A 17,420-nucleotide genomic window follows, 5' to 3' on the forward strand; every position below is an offset into this window, starting at 1 on the left:
TTTCTACAGTGACCAAGTCGATAGGAAAGCTTGGTGTGATGAGCACCAACCAACGTTCTGGAATGTAGCTTTATGTTCCTTTTATACTAACAATATTCCGTGTCATATAGCATCTTAATGACCTCTTAAAGTGCAGCAAGGCATAGAAGAAGGAAAAAATGGGGGGGGCAGGAAGTAGATAAAGGAGTCAGTGGGAAGGAAAAAGCACAATGAAGTGTGATAAGAGGTGAAGGTTTTCAGGAATCGCTGCCAACATTCCTGATGCATGTGTGTGTGCTGTTTGCTTTTGATTGGAAACTGTCAGCAAGGGCAAGTGTGGATGTGATCTCCCAGGTTGCTTTGTTCTTATTCTCCTAGAAACAGAATAGGTTTGGTGACCTGGATCCCAAATTCGATTAGCCTGCTTTTTAATTTTACCTGGGCAACCTCTCTGAAGGACACTGAATCCATTTTTATTATACGGTGGGGGGGGCATGTAGTATTTAGACCTGAATTCTATTTACCTATTTTGTTACCTGGGGCATTCCTCCTTCATGTTCTTTATACTGAGATTTACAGGTGTGAAGCGGAGGCAGCCCCAAGCAATTGATCCGTCTTGGTAGAACAGTTTATCAACCAGTCTAGATCAAACTCCTTAGAAGTAAAAGACTCGGTCCACAGTGATTTCAGTTTCAAAGTAATCTCTCTCTGCAATTAAAGCTATTTTCTTTGAGTCCTATAAGGGTACAAATAGTAAATTTTAAAATGGTGAAACAGTTTATTTTAGTAAATTTTATAATTATGCACGCTATTCTTTGCAGTTTGGGATTTATGGGTTGGGTACAATTAAAATCAAGCTTCAGGCCATTAGCCAAAAGCATTGGACTCATTAGAGAATACTTTATGGGAAACAGTGTCAATGGAATACATGATATAGTAATGCTGTATAGCAATATTTTCTGACTGCAAAGTGCTTTCCATAAAGTACAAGTGAAATGGACCAGTTACTGCCTTCAGCTGAATAAATACATTCACCCAGGTAAAGAATAGCACACTTATTTTGGCAAATAAACTTTTTATACAGAAAATTTCTTTCACTTCTTATCACCTAATTTCAAAATTTTTAAATTAAACACTACTGATAAAAATATTTACTATCTGTAATATATGTATATGAACTTATAAATCACATACATGCTATTGTTCTAATAAATTATGTCAGTTTTAAAATAAAAATATTATAAGTAGTTGAAAATAAATCAACAGGAGAAGTTTCCTTAAGCAAATGTTCTTGTGCACCCTTTGGGGTCATGTGCGTTTCACTGGAGAGACCTTGGATATAAAGTTTTCCATTTTTTGGCATAACTTAATTAATATACATACATTGAAGGGAATTCCAAAGAAGTTAGCTCCAAGTTTTGTTTTCTCTCATTTAAATTAAAGTAACTGTATGTAATTAGGTGTTTGACATATGTTTGATCTCAGGAAAATGAAATTTTATGAGTTGAAAAGTTTAGGAAACATTCTGTCACGTATTAGTAAAACTAATTAAGCTTAGCGGTGGGATACTATAATCCCTCCTGAATTTCCAACAGTAGTGGATGATTTTTTCCCCTAGAATCAATACATAAAACTCTTGCAACCAAATTAACTTTCCAAAAAGCAATTTCTTTATAAAATGCATGAAAGCCTGGTGCTAGTTGTATTCTGTGTGTGTACTGTTTCCACACAGGTCCAGCTCAGCATTTCCTGGCTTGCTGAGAGCTATTGGACCAATCTTGTTGTATCTTACTTTTTTTTTTTTTTTTTTAAAGAATTTAACCTTTACTTTAATTGCTGTTTTTTTTCCTATGGTGCTGAGGATCAAACCCAGTGCCTCTCCAGTGCTAGGCAAGCGTTCTACGGTTGAGCCACAACCCCTCCCCCTGTATCTTATTTTTTAAGCTGCAGAAAATGCTTTAGCAGCAAGGCCTGCCTATGGTCACCTGGTGCTAGGTCATCTCGGGGAGATCTCAGGCTCTCTTGATACTATAATGGTGGACACCTGTCAATTTACATCATCCAAACTCATAGAATGTATACCAAGAAAAAAATGACTTTGTGTAATTATGAGTTCATTATCTGTGATAAATGTCCCACTTTGGTGGGGATGTTTATGGGGGGGCTGTGCAAGTGTGGGTGCATATGTGGAAAATCCAAGTACCTTCCTCTCAATTTTGCTGTGACCCTAAAACTGCTCCAAAGAGTAGTCTTGAAAAATAAGTGTTAATGTTTTTTCATCCGACCAGGAAACGAGGAAGCCCAAACAAAACTGGCTTGTTAGTCAGCTTTCCATGACTATAACAAATACCTGAGATCATCAACTTACGAAGAGAGGAGGTTTGTTTTGGCTCACAGTTTTAGAGTTTTGGCACAGGAGGTTGAAACCTCATGAGTTGGCTTTGTTGCTTTGAGCCTGTGGTGAGGGAGCATGTCATAGTGGAACTTTGTTAAAGAGTAGAACTTCCCACCTTGTGACCAGCAAGTGAAAGAGAGACAGAGGAGGGAACTGGGGTCTCACTATCCCCTTTAAGAGCACATACCCAATGACCTGAAGACCTTCCACTAGGCTGTTCCTTCTAAAGCTTCCACCCCCTTCCAATAGTAGCTCACTAGGGACCAAGCAGTGAAGACACTGAACTTGGGAGGTGCCAGATCCAACTCTAACTTGGGTGTTCTAGTTCCTGCCTGCCTGGCCAGTGTTCCTACTCCCTTGAAGGATTATGTAATGTTCAATGTAAATTAAATCAAACCTCTCTTCACACAGGCCATATTAATGTACTTGATTGAATCCATTACCTGAGAGTAAATTCTTATTGCCAATAAGTATTTTGAACTAAAAGGTCAAAAAAGATTTTTAAATTTAAAATTCAAAAAAGCTATCATATTTAATCTGTTGATCAATGTCAGTTTTATGAAATTCAGTGATACACGGAATCTTGCTGGTAAGAGTTAATGAATCCATAGTAAACAAGATTCTTGCTAAAAATATAGGACTTCTCATTTATGAGATTGTATTTTGAAAATTGTTAGATTTTTTTTTAAAAAAAATCATCCATGTAACAGTCAGCAATTATTTTATTTGACAGAATACTGCAGATTTGGGCTTTTTTGTTGGTATTTATGAAAGCATTTCTAAAGAGCAAAATAAAATTGGCAAGATTCTAACTGTATCACTGTTAATATTTAATATATTTAATTTATTTCTTTTCTCTTTCCCCTCCTTTTATTGATTTCACTTTTGTTTCAAATGAAGCATATATGGGATAGTGTGTCTTTCACTTTTTTTCCACATTATATCATAAATATTTAGTTAAGAAATTAATGTCATTCTAAAACATTATTGAAAATGATGCATGAGCCCCATTATTTACTTTATTATCTTCTGCTAGACATTAAAAGATTTTTTGTACCCTGAAGTAGAAAATCTTCATTTCGATATGATAATTTCTTTGGAACAATGAATTCTTGAGAAATTATTTTATGGAAAAAGATGGCTTTTTCCCCCCCACGATCATCAGCAAAATTTTAAACCTGTGTGCACTGATATTTTCATGAGCTTCCTGTTGTATCCAAAGCAAACATGGAAAATACGTGTAAAAATGTGGGCAACCTATGAAATAATTGTCCTCAGTAACTGGAGGCAGAGAGTTCAATGTTAACTTCAGAACAATAAATGCAAATAGGTATTTTTGCTGTTTTGGTTTTGGTTGTCTCAACTGACTGCAATTTTGATATTGCCTCAGAATTTGTTGCCTCAGATTTGAAGTTGCCTACAGATTGCTGGCAACGGCGCTTATTTTTATGACCAGTTGGTCATGAGCCTCCCAGGGGGCCGTTTCTTGGCTTTGTGGTTTTAGTGAGAGTCAAGTCCGCTCCATTGAGCTGTTCACATGACAGAATGCCAGACGATAGAGTGAAATCAAATATCCTGCTCTGGAAAAACAAACCACCCAAAGGACTTGTCCGTCCTTCCTTATTTCTTCTGATTTCTAATTTAGGAGCTGAAATTTAAACAAGAGGCAGCAGTTTGAATTCAAAACTGAAACAATCCAGACTTCTAGAAACAAGTAATGAAATTACCTAGGTTCATGGTGCAGTCAAGTGTGTTGTGACGTCTTTATTGGTTTACTGTGCTACTAGGTCTACTACTTCTTCCTTCCAAGCACATCTGAGAAGCTTGGAACTGATAGCAAGAGGAGTTTTGTTGTTTGTTTTATTATTTTTATCAACTTTCTGAAACTGAAACGGCTATCTCTCATATAAATGAGGGTCCTTCTATGTATGTTCTGTGTTCTCTGTGAGACTTAGAGGGTGACTCATGATGCCACATCAATGCCCATGTTCTGGGAGCTGGCTTTATACTCAGCTTGCTTTATCTTCTCCACAATCCTGGGAAGATCTGTTCTAAAGATGAGAAATCTGAAGCGCATGAAAATATCAACTATCACAGTATATAGTGTTCAAGTGCATCGCCCAGTGGTCTGTGTGGCTGGTAGGTAGCTGAGCAAGATCGACGCCCCGTCTTCAAATACCATGTGTGGGACCGCTCTTGGGCATTAGCGTCTTGCACTAACGCATCTTTTCTCCAAACCCTGTGGCTTTCTTGCACAGTACTGATCACACACAGTCTTATGTGTTCTTACATGTTTCATGTTTAACTTACCCCCCAAACCTACAATTTAGTTGTATCAGAGGTGGTAAAAACTGAGAATTTTCAAATTGTGCAGTCCAACAAAACACCCTGCTACTACCATGAGCTATGCAGTGTTTCCTAATAGGAAACAGATAACTACTTGTGTATTAAAGCCAATCGTTGGCTATGCTTTGGCAAGACCCCTGGGGTGAGAGGACACACACACTGGTCACATACATTGCATGCACACGTGGTCCTGCAAAGCCTGATGAAATTTTTTGGAGGAAGGGGTCCCCTTTTTCTCGAAGGCTTGCTACATACATTGTTTTACGTGTGCTGTCCAGATCCGTCCGATTCTCACAGAGAAGGACACTGAAGCTCAGAGATACTAAACAAGCTGCTACAGCTAGTAAACAGAAAAGCCAGAATCGGTGTTGATGGATGTTTTATTTAATCACCTATGGCTTTCTTTTAAGCTTTTTTATTCCATTTGAGCTATTTTTTTAAAACACTAAAATAGAAAACATTCTAACAGCCCTAAAGTTAACTCTTGTGACCAGAAATAAAGAAATAAGTGAGCACTGTTGTCTAAGGCTAACTACAATTGCCAGTGCACCCTTGAGAGAAACTTAGTTTTATTATTATCGTTATGTTAGATCTTAATGCAACAGAAAGGAGGAAAGCAGACTGTTCATCACATTATTTAGATTCAGTACTTACTTGGTGAGCATCTACTAAGTATTAGGAATTGTGCTATTCTGTTTTATACCCAGAGCATGCATCGAGGTATAGAGAGTTAAGTAACTTGTCCAAATTCACACCAGTAATGTAGATCTGGCAGAAAAACAGTTATTGACTTGAAATACAATGCTCTTTCTGTTGTCTTGTTTTAGTGCTATCTTTAGAGTATATTTGCTAAGACTTTTAATAAAATTTCATTTAAAAAAATCTGCAGTGTTTTCTTTGTTTGAAAAGCCAAGAAAAGCATGGTAGCAATGGCTTATTTCTATCTTTAACTGTTGGAAATCAATGTGTCTGGAGCTTTCTTACGTGTAGCAAGCTCAAATCATACATGACATAATTATAATTAATTCTGCCCCAAATCATCTTTAATTGTACTCTGAAATTGTCCCTTGAATTCACGTGTTTGTTATTTATGTTATGTTGATTCGAAGTTTATTTTTTTAGGTAGGGGATCTATCAACATTCTTAATCTTTGTCAAATCCATTGGCAGACAGATTTATAGTACTGTTTGGTCAGTTGCTTAGGGGACAAAACCAAACAGCATATTGGTTGTGTTATGTTGGGCTTTGTGGTTTTACAGTTTAGGAAGTCCAGTCCTTGTTTAATAACATGCAACCATTTCTGTTCTAAAAAGTTTTCCTCCTATATGTAACCACCAGTGGTTGAAAAAAATATTTGGAGGAGACTAACGACATTTAAATTCCAAAACAAAGAAATAATGCCACTGTCTAATCAATCAGGAATTATTTTGTTTCCACAACAACTAAACATTTAAAAATCATCTTTGGAGAATAGGAATTTGAGTGTGGTTCAGAGTAAAGATCACAAGCTTCAGAGTCAGATCCAGATTGAAATGTGGGTTGTGCTGTTCATCTGGGAGATGAAGGCACTCATACCCAGTGTGCTGGGCTGTTGTGAGGTGGACAGATTGAATATTTGCATGTATATATGTAGTGCCAGACCCAGATGGGATGGCTCCCCTCACCTCCTAGTACTTCTAACTCAATACCTAACATCAAATATGAGTAAGTCATTAATGTGGGAGATTGAAGTCACCTTATCCCCTCCTCCATCAAGAAATCATCCATATTGCCAAGGTGAATGAAAAATAAAGATGTGAACCTCTGTTTGGCGAGACGAGGAAGACTGCTAAATACCAGCTGGCCCAGAAGGAAGGATGTGTGCCCAAAGCAGACATGAGATGTGGAGATGGACAAGTGTGGAGACTGAAGGCAGAGCTGTATGGCTACGAGAGTCATTTTTGAACAAGAGGCCATGTCCGAACTCCTTCACTGTAACAGGACAAAGGGAGGGGACCCAGAGAGGAGCTTTCTCAGACCCACTTTAGGTCTCAGCAGTGATGGAGATGGGATAATCATGAAAATACAGGCCATGGTTTCAGAAGACAGCCAGTCTCAGCTGCAGTGGAGAAGAGTGTTTGCATTAAGAAAACCAACACATCTGCTGTGTCCACTGTCTTGAGGAAATGCAACATGCAAATGAAAATACAAACAGAGCCCTACCTCTTGAGAAAAATTGTTATTATCCTGGAACATGTTTCTGGACGGTTCCTCATATGAATCCTCAGTAAACAGCTGGTACAGCAAAAAACTCACCACTTTCAATACTGTACGATACAACAGGGACCAGCCCAAGATATTTTTTTAAAATATCATGAGGAAAAAAGTTATGAAATGAGAAAACCTAAAAGTTCATGATAAAATCATGATCATACAAAAGACAACAATTGTTACTGAATATTATGCCATAAATTTACAAGTAGAGCACAACAACACCTTAAATAAGTGTGCCCCTGAAGAATCAGTGCAAATTACAACTACAAGAGCTCAGAAAAGAGAGAGTAGGTGAATAGTGGAGAGATTTCAAGAAACAGAAGAGACAAATGAAAACACAGAAATCAAGATAAAGTTAGAGGAGAACATGAGAAAATAAACCCTGCTGAAAACATAGCAAAGATGGAGACAGAGGATGAATGTGAGAAAAATGAGCATACGGAATGAGTTTAAAAGATTTAGAGAGAGAATGGTAGGTAGCTATGGAGGACAGACAGAAGAAATCAAACACATAGATTACTGGAGTTGCTAGTAAAGAAACTGGAAGTTAAGTGACAAAATAAATATTTGAAGGTAGACATGAAGAGAACTTCCACAAATTAAACTTGAGAATTTGCATGTTGAAAAGGCAAAGTCCAATGGAAATTGTCCTAGAGCTCAGTTTAAGAACGATTCAAGTTAAATTCAGAGGTAGTGAATTTAACAGGGGCCAAGAGAGGAGTCACTTGTAGAAGAAAAAGATTAATGTGACCTGAAACTACTCTGTAACCCATGGAATGCTGGACAACACCTATAAAATCTTCAGAGAAAAATGTGACTCAAGAACTTTACAACCAGTAACAGTTGTCAAGTATGATATTGTTCCTTTGAGACATAGTGGTCAGTTAGAGATTCCTAAGAAACAAATAGATAAATGAACTTCAACAGAAAATTTATAAAGGATTGAGTCATTTACAGTGAAAATAAAAATGAAATATATCTATGCATCAATAAGATAACATCATTATTCATAGAACAAAACAATGACAACCAAAGTAAAAACACATTAGAGTAGAAACTTTAATTTTCTTTCATAGTTCATAACAAAGCAAGAGGACGAAAATATGTGACTCGATAGAAAGTCTTTCACATAATGAATGTGGATCTAAATGAGACATAAAATGTGTTCTGAAAATGAAGCGTAGACCTCCTTTTAAACTGGGTATGGAATGTTAGTAGATCAATCATATTCAGAACCAAGGAAAATTGTGATGAAATAAAACTAGAAATTAATAACAAAAGAATAAAATTTAAAAAGTCATCAAATTAAAAGATCTCTTAAACTCTCATGTGAAAGAGGAAATCCAACCTAAGTTTTAAAATGTAGAAAATAAAGGTAATAAAATTTCTAGATGGTTTAAAAAAAAAAAAAAACTTTGAAAAGACCTCTAAAACTGGAATCACAGGAATAATACACCATAGAAAATTTCAGCATCTTGTCAGTTTTTTAAAAATTCATTTCATAAATTTATGTGGTGGTCACAAAAATACCTTCAAAATAATTTTGGATTTAGATAGGGTTATAATTTATAATTGGTGTGAAAAAATATACAAGCATGAATGGCTAGGAAAATTTACCAAAAAAAGTAAAGATGTGGGACTAGCCTCCCCAGATATTAAAACATAGTATTAAGCATTAGTTACTTAGACAATTTGATCATATTTGATCGTATTGACTAATTTGGTCGCATTTGACATATGTCAATCATAGTAGTTTATGAGAAAAATGAAATTTTTTCAGTAAACAATGAAGTGCCGACTGGTTAGCTGTCTGAAAAAAAAAAAGGTGAATCGTTACACTACTATAATTCCCAAATGGATCATGAATGTAAATGTTAAGTATGAATTATAAAAATCCTAGAAGTCATCATGGAGAATTCTTTATAATGTTATAAGGAAAGTTTTCCCAACCATGATTAAAAACCAGGGATCGTTAGCAAAATATTAATAAATCGTAGTTACTACATAAAAAACTATTTCTGCATGGCCAAAAGGAACATCAAACCAGAGGAAATTTTTACAATACATATCAGACCAAAATTAATTTAGTCAATATGTAAAAAACTTCTACAAATTGACACGACTAAACCAAGAACCCCTGGGGCTGGGGTTGTGGCTCAGTGGGAGAGCACTTGCCTAGCATGTCTGAGGCACTGGGTTCGATCCCTAGCTCCACATTAAAAAAAAAAAAAAAAAGGCAAATAAAACATTGTGTCCATCTACAACTAAAAAATTTAAAAAATTATTTAAACAAAAAACCAAGAACCCCATATAAAAATGATTAGACTATGGACATTCACTTTATACAAAGGAAATAAAACATCTTCTCTTGTTACTGTCATATTAAACAGCCCCTTTCCATTATTTTGTCCTCAGTAGCTTGCTTTCTTCTAGCATTTATTACAACTTTGTTTTTTCTTTGTTCCGTTTCTAGTCTCTGTTCATTTCTAAGACTGAATTTCATGGGGAAAGAGATTTGGTCTTCTGCACAGTTCGTTCCCTTCCAACAAGCACAGTGCTGTCAATCATGAGGCCTATAGTGATATTCTATTCTCTTCCAATCTGTTATTTTCCTTCATCAAAGAAAAGTACCTTTTAAATAGCTTTTCTGATCTCCTGTGTCAAATATATACTATTTTCATTTTTTAAAAACTAAACAATAGATGGATTGTGATTAAAAAAAAATCACATAAATTCGACAAGAAACTGGGCAACATACAATGTGAACTGTCTCATTAGACTCTTAATAGTCAGCTTTAGGCACAGGGCATGATTACCTAATAGGAACTTACAAATGATTTATTGAATTAAAAAGTATCAGAAGAAGAATATTTGTCAGAAGAGAGCTGTTTTTTTTTTTTTTTTTTTGAGTTCATTCTTTGGCAGAGTACACTGATTCATTAATAACTTAAGAGTTTTGAACTCAGTTTCAATTGCTTTGAATTTTCTTCATTTCTTTCATCTGCCTCTTTGACTTTTTAAATTACCATGATGCAATTCATAGGCTTCATTAGAGATGATCTGAATGACTTCAAAAGTTCCATTAATATTTGCTATCTCTCTAATATTTTTAGGATTAAGTAAATAATTGTATTTTAAGATATCTTGTAAAATTCAATATATTCTTTTCCTTCACTATTTTTCAGACGGCCATTAATTGTTTAACATTAATTGTTTTCTATTTTCTCTAGCTATCATTTCCTTAATACCTAAATGTTCACCTCTTCTAAAGTTATTTTTTCTGTGTATTTTTAGTGTAAGCATTTACTCATTACATACATACATATAAGACGGGTACATGTATTTTCTCTTTTGCAAGTTAAATTACAGATTCATATACAGATTTGTGTGGTGACTGTTTAAAAATAGTGATTTGTATATATTGTTCAAAATTGTCATCTGACAATTTCTATAACTTCAACAACATGAGACAGTGAGGGTCACTGTGTGGGAGCTGAAGATTCAAAATGTTAGAGTTGCTGTCACCAGAGCAGAAATAAGCCAGTTTGGGAGACTGAACGTGCAGTTAGATGATTGTCGCTATCCCCTGCTGCAGCATCTCATTTTACATTTTATTAATTTAAATTTTGTAAAGTGATTTCCAAACTTTGTGTTGTTAAGCACAAGTAGTTTTTGAGCCAGAAACCTCAGCAAGACCACTGGGTCCTGACAGGGTCTCTCACAAGTCCATTAGAAGGGCATTGATTTGATGTGTGGTCATCACAAAACTTGGCTGAAGAAAAGTCCACTTCCAAGTTACACACATGCGGTCATCAAGATTGAGTTCTTCCTGCGCTGTTGGACTTGGGCCTCAGGTACTTGCTGTTTTTGGCTAGATGCTGCCCTTCAATCCTTGCCAGTCACTGGGGTGAGAAGGCCGCTCACATGCCTGTTGCACACGCCTGGTTTCCATCATAAGGCGAGAGAGAACACAGGAGCCGAAGCCACGGTTGCTTAGTAACCTTGTGCTAGTAGTGATGCCCTGTCATTTTGTCCCAGTCTTTCATTAGAAGCGAGACATTAGGTTCAGCGTATACTCAAGGGCAGGGGATTACATGAGGGTCTGGATTCTAGGCGGTAGAGATTGTTGGAAGCTATTTTAGAGTATGCCTGCCACATGGGCAAAGTACCCAGCAAATAGCTGAGTCATAATTCAGAGGAGTGAGAGATTTCAGAACCTTGTCAAAAACTTAGGACCTGAGTGAGTATTGAGCACAGGTTTGACAAGTAAATGGGGAAAGCAGCCTCAGATAGAAAAAAATATAAACAAAAGAGGAGGTGGGCATTTTTCCAGATTACTTTGAAGACGGTGACAGATAATATAACTTGGCAGTAGCATTTTAATGTAAAATATTAATGAGTAATTTGAAACCAGAAACTTATTTTTGGCAAATGTTTTTCCTTTAGCCTTTTTTAAAGTATTAATATGTATCATAAAAGTTGAAATGAAAGATTAAGCATAGTTCAGAAATACTTAATCATCTAACTTCAAATTTTCAAATCTGACTCAATGGCATGTTGAAATGATGTTTTATTATCTTCAAAGGCAAGAAAGTAGACTTTTAGTTATCTACAAAAACACATGAGAATGATTCAAGTTTGATTTATTTTCATCTTATTGGTAAAAATGTAGACTTTTTTTTTAAAAAAAAGATGTATCTTTATAAGAATATAATTTGCCTACTTTCTTTCTGAGATGAAAATTCAAATTCATTAAGTTATCTTAAGTAGTGATAGGCTTCTAATATGAACTTCCAGATTAAGGTTTTTCCACATATTATAGTGGTTATTTAATCGATCATAATTCCTAGAATCATGTCTTATGAAAACTTCAGGCAGTGGTGACAGCACAGTTAGCATTTACTGCGTACTGAATCTGTCCGGAGCTCCGCGCTGTGGGCATTATCCTCGTTAAATTCTCATGACACTTCTGTGGTGTAGCTATGACTATTATCCCCATTTGATAGATGTAGAAAGTGAAAGTCATAGAAATTAAGGAACTTGACAAAAATTTTAAATAAACCAAACTATTATGTGACAGAGCCTTGTTTCCAACCCAGGAGGTTTCAACTCTAGTGCCTGAGCTCTTAGATCAAACATAGTAAATGTGAGCCACGTGAGTGCATAATCCCAAATCATATGCCACTTTCCCTCTGGGTTCTGTCCATTTCTAATGGGATTTGGAATCGGCTGCAATCTTAAACAGTATCATTTAGTTTGGGAACTTTACTTGACCAAATCTCCCTTTCGGACACTCTGCTAATTGTTGATAGATGCCTGTAAAAAGCTCATGCTAATCACTGCACTTTGAGCACAGAATGTATAATAAAGAAACAAACCTCTGCCTTTTAGAGGAAAGGTTTTAAAGAGATGGCTTGATACAATCAGTCAGCAGGGGTATTCTTCTGAGAACCATCGAGTTCCTAGCAGAGGAGGACACCCTTGTGTTTATCGGCTGGTAAGCGGCCTGATCACTGTGATGGAGAGTGCCACAGAAGTCTCTGGTTTCTCCTCTACAGTAGTGGGAAAGGCCTGGCTATCCACTGCAGCCCACTGGTATTTGTAGGGACACACAGGCGTCTTTGCAATAGTAGTGCCGTGTTAATGATCTGTCAATGGAGGGAGTGGGTAGCTCCTCTGGGGAGGATGCTTTCCCATGATCAAATATTAGCAGGTGCAGTACGTTGAAATGCCTATGGAGAGGATTCAAACCAGAACAAAGTAATTAACTTCAATGACCTTAAATAAATGAGGGCAATTTTGGAATCTGGGAAGCTTTTAAGTTACCAACTATGGTAAACACTCTGAACTTCGTCGTAGTAGGAGAAATATTGAAATTTAAAATGGATGGTCCCATTGATGATTCAGTTTCATGTTCAGTGTTTACACTTATCCTAGATATTTCATAGTTAAAATATTCTCTGAAGAGGAAAAAAGCAAGACAAATACAAATGTGTATCTGAATAGACATGTATTGCCAGAGAGTGTGGAGAAAACAAAAATCAATAGTAGGTAGAAAAAGAGCCAGAATTGGGCTGTGGTTAGATTTCAGGGTTAAAAGTGTGGACAGTGTTTCATTTCATTCAATCAAAAGGAATTATTAATATATTCAGTAAGGACTGACAGGAGGACGATGACATTCCAAAGAGTTATGCACTTAAAAGAGATAAAAGCTTCAAACGGAGAAGTTTGAAAGAGAACATTATATCCAGACAATGATGGTTCTGATTAGACTCAAAATACTTTAAATATTTCACCTTACAACTCTAACAGATAATGCCTCAGATTAGCAACTTCCTTGTTATCTTGCCTAAGGCAGAAACACATTTTTGTGCTTTTCTTTTTTCAGTGGCCATTGTAAGCAAATTAATAAGAGCCAAAATTTAAAGCTTGTATATGATCAAGTGAAATTTGTTTTTTTTCTTTCTAAATTAGAAAATAATACAAAATTGAACACAAAATTAAAAGTACTCATCATTTCATCTATTTTAAACATCAGGTTGACTTCCACATTGCCTTTCAGAATTTGTGTATGTGGGCCTTTGGAGATAATTGCCATCAATGAGTACAATGTTACATTTTGTTTTTTAATTTAATATTAGATGATAAATATTGATTTGCTTGTCCACATGGAACAATAGTTTCATTGCTGCCTAATATTTTTTAAGGGACCATACATTTTCAATCATTTTTCTATTTTGACATCGTTTATTCTTAATAATGTCAATGTGTTTTTTAGTTCCAGTGAATTATAACAGAAGGAAAGGGCTTTATCACAAGTTACTTCTGAGACTTACAATACCTATCATACCCACAATGCTAATAAATTTTACAAAAGTGACTGTATATAATTTTACCAATAGTTTGACTATTACAGATTCATTATGACACTGGTTTGAGTAATAATCTTGGAAAAAAGTTCTCTTTCTTGCAAGGTATATTTCAGTGGTGCTGTAGCTTACATCTCTTTCAATATGACTAAATTAAAAGTTTTGTTCCTGTTGTTTTTTCATGAATTTTTCTTTTGCATGGTGATTGGTTCTTTATTTTTTTTCTTATAAATTTGAAGGATCTATTACAGGGAAAATATTTCCAATTTTTAATTTTATATTATGTTTCAGATTTTAATTGAATTTGTTTATTAATATGTCAGGATCTTGTGATTTTTAATACATTGTGAGAGAATAGTAGTCTTATTTGGAATATATATCTACAGGATGTAGATATGGATTCTAATTATATATTGTAATTTAGATTTAGTTAAAAATAATTAAAATGGTTACATTTACCAATTTTATCCATTTGGAGTTTATTTTAGTATATACTATGAATTATGAATCAAATTTTCATAAAAACCAGGTGCAGTGGAGAATGCCTGTAATCCTATCAACTTGGGAGGCTGAGGCAGGAGGATCACAAGTTCAAAGTCAGTCTCAGCAATTTAGTGAGGTCCTAAGGAACTTAGCAAGACCCTGTCTCTAAATAATATATGAAAAAGGGCTGGGGATGTGACTCAGTGGTTAAGCACCTATACATTAAATTACCAGTACCAAATATATAAAATAATCCTGTGCATCCTGTCCTGAGATACCTGTTTATATATGGATAATTTCATCTTTTCCAGTTATTTCATATCTATTATATACCAGCACTCTTCTCCTCTCAATTAATGATGCTTTTAATGTCCTTTAGTGTCTTCTTTGTCACTTTTTATTGATATAAATGACCTTAGGCTTTCCCAAATAAATTGAAGTATAAGGCAAATGTTCCAAAATACACATAAAAAAAATCCTATGAGATTTTGATTTAAATATATTAAACCACTGAAATAACTTGCCAGGAGAATACACAAACTTGATTTTTAGCTTTCTTTTATGTGAACTTAAAAATTAAAAAGTATTTGATGTTTTGAAATAAGGAGTAGTGCTCAACCCAGTGTCATGATAAACCTGGACTGCTTGTGCTGCTCAGATGGTTGCTAGGATTCTTCAACATTCCTTAATCTGGCTTATGTTTGTCTCTTCTGGACAGCTGTAGACAACCTCTGGGATCAGCCAAAAATATGAATTGGGTAATTGGGTGAATCTACATACCAGTTAAATGCTGTATTATTTGCATTTAAAATGGGCCTTGCACCAAATAAAGATGGATGGTAAAATTCATGCTAATAATTTACACCAGATGGCAGGGGATTGGAAGCAAGAAGGGAATGAACCTTGAGCCACAGAGGTTCTTACAGTTTAAGAGAGCTCCCAGGCACCAGTATACTTCTGCAGCAAAGACAGGTCCTTGCAAGCACTAGAAAGTTCTTTGTGGTTAGGCTGCCTCTTCTTTGGCAATATTGCCTTGAGAGGTTCTCCCTGGTACAAGCCCTAGGATCCAAGCACTGTGCTCTCATCTAGGAATGGGGTCCAGTAAAGTTAAGCCAGCTGTCTCCTCTTCCTATAGACCAGCCTTCCTAATCCTTGATGTACAGGGTACCCCCAGGGATATTTCAACCTTGGTGCTGAGTCATGCTTGGATTGGGAACGTGGCCTTGCCTTCCCCTGATGCCTGGCCTCTGGGCTCAGCCAGGATGAAAGTATTGTTAGCCAGGCGCAGGGTGTGCTATCTCCATGCCCTGCTTGAAGATGGTGCTGAGTGCTTGTGTGCCCTGATCCCAGCCTTTCCCAACCCACATCTAGGTTCCTGTTGTTTCTGAAGGTGACAGATGACAGGAGTAGCCATGGAGCTAATGGGTTGGACCTGGGGCATCTGGAAGTGGGAGAACAGGTGGCGGAGGACCTGTCCTTGAAGGTGGTGGGAAGGCTTCCATCCATTGTCTCATCGAACCTCTCCTACAAAACACAAATCCAAGGGAAAAAATATTTCAATATTATGACTGGAAAGTATTAAACTCTAAGGCGGGGCTCTTTTGAGAGCAGGGCCTTGTACAGCTGCACTGGTCATAAATCCATGTGGTCTGCCCAGACACACCCAGATATTTCTGACTCTTATAATGAAGACTTCTCTCTTAAAAGTCTTTGTGCTTTCTGCTAACAATCTGAACCAACCTTAAGGATGTAGAACCTGTTTTTGAATGAATTAAAGCAAGTGTTTAAAGAAAAAAACATACTATTTATATACATATGTCCACTATATTTTTAGCATGCCTCTGCCATATTTTTGCAAATAAAATGTTTACTTCATAAATATGGCTTTGGATCACTTACTCTGTTTTCCTTGAAGACACAATCAAAAGACTATACATACATTTGGTTGTTGTGGAAACAATTAGGCCTGAGGTTAAGCCTGTTTGCCCAACATGGAGAAATTTCAACAGTATTAAAGATTCTTTTATAAGAACCTGCAAATGGATATTTTTCTTCTTTATCAACATTTTATTTCTTCCTTCATGATTTTTCACTTCTTTATCCCTAACTAATGATGAGGTTTATTTAAAAAAAATATTAATGACTATGAATTGTTGCCTGGTGTTCAGTTGTCATGGTTGGTGGGAAGTAACTGAGCCAAGATGCTATAGAATCTGCTGGGTTTTTGTCAGCTTGCCCAAAGGACCATCAGCACTGATTCAATAGACATTTTGAAAATAAAGTTCCTGAGAAACAAAAGCAGTTTCAGGAGGATAATGGAATTCCAGTGCATCTAAAGAGCTGAGCGGCTGATGCCCTTCTTTATAGGGACACCATGATTCTTACAGTTGGTGGAACAGCATATGTCATATAGGAGTTGGCTGTGGCTTCATCTCCCAAATGGCAGGATTGACCAGAGACCTCTCGGCAATCATCTGGTTCAGTTTCTTTCAGCTCTCTATGAATCAGTAACCAGATAAATAGCTGGGCTCCTCTTTGGGGATCAATATTTATTGACTTGTACTAATTGCCACTAAGAAAGCAGTCTTCAATTAAAAAAAATGAAAGAATTGACTAAGAGCAAACTTTGAAAGGAATTTCAAAATTTTAATCTTAAATTTAAAATACATTTCTCTCTAAAAATTTTTAATTAAATTTAAAAATTTTTAAATGTTCTTGAACATGGTATTTATTTTCTCTTTGTTTGCTTTTAGAATATCTTGATCACATTAGAAAGCTTGTTAATTGAATCCTATTAAATAGAACAAAAAATATCATGTGTTCTGTCTTTTGAACTATACCGTATCAATGCATGGATATATATGGAAGCTAAAAAATGCCATTTCATGTTTAGGATTACACGCAAAACTGAGAATCTGAATTTTGTTATCCAGTAAAAATCCCATGGCTGTTTTTGCAAAAGTGCTTGCTGTTTCCTGGCTAAGGTCCAGTCTAAGCAATAACATCCTACTCTGTATACCTCATAGCCCTGTGTCTATCATTAAGGCCGGCTTCCTTGCTTCCTGTTCTAAAGAGCTGTGTTACATTGCTTGATT

At 35.9% G+C, this 17,420-nt stretch overlaps 1 protein-coding gene and 1 pseudogene across 1 annotated transcript in view; both read left to right on the forward strand.

The window, feature by feature from the left end:
• The window catches only part of Hmcn1 (hemicentin 1), a 376,766-nt gene that overhangs the window by 72,073 nt on the left and 287,273 nt on the right, over positions 1-17,420 (forward strand). The gene's annotated exons all lie outside the window — the stretch shown is intronic.
• LOC101960636 (cytochrome c oxidase subunit 7A2, mitochondrial pseudogene) lies at positions 16,527-16,777 on the forward strand (annotated as a pseudogene).

Source organism: Ictidomys tridecemlineatus, chromosome 10 (genome assembly GCF_052094955.1).
Source record: "Ictidomys tridecemlineatus isolate mIctTri1 chromosome 10, mIctTri1.hap1, whole genome shotgun sequence".
NCBI classification, from domain to species: Eukaryota; Metazoa; Chordata; class Mammalia; order Rodentia; family Sciuridae; genus Ictidomys; species Ictidomys tridecemlineatus.